Source organism: Ornithorhynchus anatinus, chromosome 15 (assembly GCF_004115215.2).
Source record: "Ornithorhynchus anatinus isolate Pmale09 chromosome 15, mOrnAna1.pri.v4, whole genome shotgun sequence".
NCBI classification, from domain to species: Eukaryota; Metazoa; Chordata; class Mammalia; order Monotremata; family Ornithorhynchidae; genus Ornithorhynchus; species Ornithorhynchus anatinus.
In genome coordinates, this window is record NC_041742.1 from 22389959 (window position 1) to 22395019 (window position 5061).

Consider the following 5061-nt stretch of genomic DNA (forward strand, 5'->3'; position numbering starts at 1 on the left):
TGTGCCTCAGTGACCCCATCTGTAAAATGGGGATTAACTGTGAGTTTCACATGGGACAACCTGATTACCCTGTGTCTACCCCAGCGCTTAGAACAGTGCTCTGCACATAGTAAGCGCTTAAGGAACACCAACATTATTACCCCAGGGCTTAGTATAGTGCTTGACTTATAGTAAGTGTTTAACAAATATCACAATCCTTATTTATTATTATCCATAATTTATTTAGATATATTCATGTTCCCCCCGCCCCAGCCCCCAAACTGTAAGTAAGCTCCCTGTGGGCAGGGAACATGTTTACCAACTCTGGGGCACTGTACTTTCCCATGCACTTAGGACAGTGCCTTGCACAAGGTAAGCTCTCAAAAAATACCAAGGATTGATCGACTGAATCCAACCGTCAAGGTTCTCATCTCGCTCTGCCTTTTGTGGTGATAACTTAAATGCCTGACGAAAAACAGAAATAAGTAACCCTGCTAGTCAAACTCTCCCAACAGAGATACCTGTTTTTGAGGGCGAGAATCAGCACTTAAATGCTTGTGGGAAATGCAGTCTTTAAAACCTCACGTCCGCGTGGGGATCCCCGGAAAGTACATTGAGGGTAAGCCAGCTGGTGAGTTCTTTTTCTTAACCTCCCTGGCCACATCTAGCTACTTTGAAGAGGAAATCCCTCCTAATCACGAATCCATCAGTTAAATAAGGGATAACCAAATGGTACATTTGGAGCCAAGAGAGAAGCAGCGTGGCTCAGTGGAAAGAGTCTGGGCTTAGGAGTCAGAGGTCATAAATTCTAATCCCGGTTCCGCCGCTTGTCAGCTGTGTGACTTGGGGCAAGTCACTTAACTTCTCTGTGCCTCAGTTACCTCATCTGTAAAATGGGGATGAAGAGTGTGAGCCTCACGAGGGACAACCTGAATAATAATAATGATAATAATGTTGGTATTTGTTAAGCGCTTACTATGTGCCGAGCACTGTTCTAAGCGCTGGGGTAGACATAGGGGAATCAGGTTGTCCCACGTGGGGCTCACAGTCTTAATCCCCATTTTACAGATGAGGGAACTGAGGCACAGAGAAGTTAAGTGACTTGCCCACAGTCACACAGCCGACAAGTGGCAGAGCTGGGATTCGAACTCATGAGCCCTGACTCCAAAGCCCATGCTCTTTCCACTGGGCCATGCTGCTTCTCCAACTGAACTCCTTGTATCCCCCCAGCGCTTAGAACAGTGCTTTGCACATAGTATGTGCTTAACAAATACCATTATTATTATTATCATTATTATTATTATTAAGGACTTAATGTGCCCAGAAGTGACTAGATTAGACAAGCTAATACTAATTGTCGCCTATAGGTGACAGCACTTGCCCGAGTTGCCGGTCTGAACTCAACAATAGCCTCTGTTTAAGGGGCAGAGAAAATTCAGAAAGTCTCCTTTGTCCACTAAAATCAGGACTCTTTTACTGACTATTTTTTCCCCAAGATCTCAGCAATAATGGGCCGCAAAGGCACAGACCGATTGGTCGACTAGCTGGCAAATGGGAATGAGCTAAATTTGGAAAATGTGTTACGGTTGCTGGTTTGGGTTAAAGGAAATTACCCTCTATCAGATTTCTTCAGCTAGATCGAGTTGAGAAATTACTCTGGGAGGGTGTACATACATGGACGTTTCTCATTGGCCCTTGGTGATGTCACACTGTGAATGAATGCCTAAGAGGGTAATGACTTTCACTGCGAGACGGTAATCTCAAATCAACGGAATCTGTTGCCCCTGCCACCCACACTGTCATGCCAGGATAACCTGATGCAATACCTACCTCTTGGAAATCTGTCCTCTTCCTGTTCTTCCATGCAATATGAATTTTCTTTGTTACTTTTTGGAAAAGAGTTACTAGAAAAGGCAAGTTGACGTGACAAACCCCCCCGGCTTTTAGAGTGGTCACTCATCTGGTTACAGTCGCCGTGGTCCAGTGGTCTGCCCCCTTGGCATATCAAGGGGCACTGGCAAAGGGGAGATACTTGGGGACCAAGAGAGGGCATCCTACATTAAGTAACCAGTGACACTCTAGGCTCTTTGGGGCCAACAATTCCCCCCTCGCCCCCCGAAAAAATTGATCATTTCTTTGAAAGGGAGATATTTTAATCACTCAAATCATGGGAGACAAATAAGACTGAAAATACTAAAACAAGAATAGGGCTTTCTCCCTCAACAGATACTCCTTTTCCTTAATGGATCCTTTTTGTTATATTGCCCTTCAAAATATTTGATATAAGCGTGTAGCACTTCCCCTTTCCTGAATCCTATCAACATATTCACTCTCAAATCGACAGCTTGAGGCAAAGCAGATATTTTACTGCATCCCCTCCTCTGACCCACTGGCAATGAGCACTAGGCTGGGGAGGACCATGAGAGGATTCTGCCCCTGGGGAAAGATAATCATAATAATAATATTGGTATTTGTTAAGCACTTACTATGTGCAGGACACTGTTCCAGGCACTGGGGTAGATACAGGGTAATCAGGTTGTCCCACCTGAGACTCACAGTCTTCATTCCCATTTAAAGATGAGGTAACTGAGGCACAGAGAAGTTAAGTGACTTGTCCACAGTCACACAGCTGACAAGTGGCAGAGCTGGGATTCGAACCCATGACATCTGACTCCCAAGCCCAGTTTTTCCACTGAGCCACACTGCTTTGCGAAAGATGAAAAAGACTCAGCGTGTCTCTTCAGGTCAGCTCTTTAAGATGTTCTGTACCTTGTTGGGAACATGTAGACTAGTTCGAGGGACCTATTAAATGATGAGGGTCATCTATGGAGGTGGAATGGCAGGCTTGGAGTGAAAATCAACCAGAGCTGCAGTGGAAGGGGGTTGGGAGGATGGAGTAAGGAGGTAAATGGAGAGAACAGACCCAAAGTAGCTTGGAGGAGGGAAAAGAGAGCCTCTCCCTGACCAGTCATCTCCCACCGTCAGCCTCCAATCACTCTGCCTCAACCTCTCCCGGGTCAGGAAAAATTGATGAAACATCAATCCCCCGTGGCCCATTTTCATGGCAGACAGCGGGTCTTCTAGGCCAAGGACAAGACAGTTCCCCTGCTTCCTTCTTCTCCATCTGCTGGCACCAAAAAAACCCAAATTGGACTCATTTGGAAGGAGGTTTCAGTGTTTAACTCACTTCTGGTGTGCCAGTGACTGTTAAAACTTTATTATTAGTAGTATCATTATTATTACTACTATCTTTACTGTAGCTCCCCCTCTAGACTGTAAGCTCGTTGAGGGCACGGAATGCATCTGCTTATTGTTATATTATACTCTCCCAAGAGTTTAGTACGGTGCGCTGCACACACTAAGCATTCAGTAAATATGATTGGCTTAGTGATTATTACTGTGGCATTTGTTAAGCACTCAGTATATGTCAAACACCGTTCTAAGCGCAGGATAGGTAAAGGTTCATCAGATCAGACACCGTCCATGTCCCACATGGGGCTCACAGTTTAAGTCGGAAGGTGAACAGGTACTGACTTCTATGCACGTCCACATTATATTCACTGTTGGGTCGTTTGAGAGTCGGGGCTTGGGAAACTTCCCTTTAGAGCAGCAATTCATCCATCCATCAGTGATATCTAATGAACGATTACCGTGTGCAGAGCACCGTACTAGCTGTGTGACTGTGGGCAAGTCACTTAATTTCTCTGGGCCTCAGTTACCTCATCTGTAAAATGGGGATTAAATGTGAGCCTCATATGGGACGACCTGATTCCCCTGTATCTACCCCAGAGCTTAGAACAGTGCTTAAGCGCTTAACAAATACTAACATTATTATTACTGTGTGAAGAGTTCTGTACTAGGCACTTGGGAGAGTGTCTGGGGGAGAGAATAGTTGCAACTGTCGCAAGTTCTCTCCAGGAAATAAGCAAATTGGTCACAAGCAACCAAGCCAAAGACAATCTTTGGGCTTGGGGATGTTTCAAAACAGAAGGGAGATGATGGACTCACGTAAAACTGTCTACTGTTCCCCTGGGGCAGGCGCTGATTGCCAAGCTTGTGAAGTATCCAGGCTCTGGGCTTTTCCCTCTACTTCCCTCCTGCTTTCTCTGCAATGCTCCTCATAGCCGACGGGAAAGCAAGAAACCCAGGTCTACTTGAAAAGGGGTGAATTTGGACAGGGGCAGAGGGAAGGAGGTTAAAATCAATCAGTTATTTTTATGGAGCGCTTACTGTGTGCAGAACACTCTACTAAGCACTTGGAAGAGTACAACTTAACAGAGTTGGTAGACATGATCCCTGCGCATACTGCGTTTACTGTCTAGAGGACAATCGGTTTGGGATATTAGAAGAAGCGTGGCTTACGGGAAAGAGCAGGGGCTTGGGAGTCAGTCGACGTGGGTTCTAATCCTGGCTCCGCCACTTGTCTGCTGTGTGACCTTGGGCAAGCCACTTAACTTCTCTGTGCCTCAGTTACCTCATCTGTAAAATGGAGATTTAGACTGTGAGCCCTATGTGGGATGACCTGATTACCATGTATCTACTCCAGGGCTTAGAACAGTGCTTGGCATATCAGCGTGGCTCAGTGGAAAGAGCCCGGGCTTTGGAGTCAGAGGTCATGGGTTCGAAGCCCCGCTCTGCCACTTGTCAGCTGTGTGATTGTGGGCAAGTCACTTCACTTCTCTGTGCCTCAGTTACCTCATCAGTAAAATGGGGATTAAGACTGTGAGCCCCACGTGGGACAACCTGATTCCCCTGTGTCTTCCCCAGCACTTAGAACAGTGCTCTGCACATAGTAAGCGCTTAACAAATACCAACATTATATAAGTGTTTAACAAATACCATAATAATAATTAATAATAATAATATTCACATGTCCATGCTGCTTCTTATTCCCATCAGAAAGGATAATCTAGAGAAAACCCACTGTGTACTGCACTCCAATAGTGTCATTCAGGAACTTTGTAAAGATTTCTTACTAACTTATTTCCCCATCCTCATTGGTTTGAGCTCTTTGTTATGAAAATATAACCTGAGAAGATTGTCCAATCAACCAGAATAAGATTTTGGCAATCCATTTACATT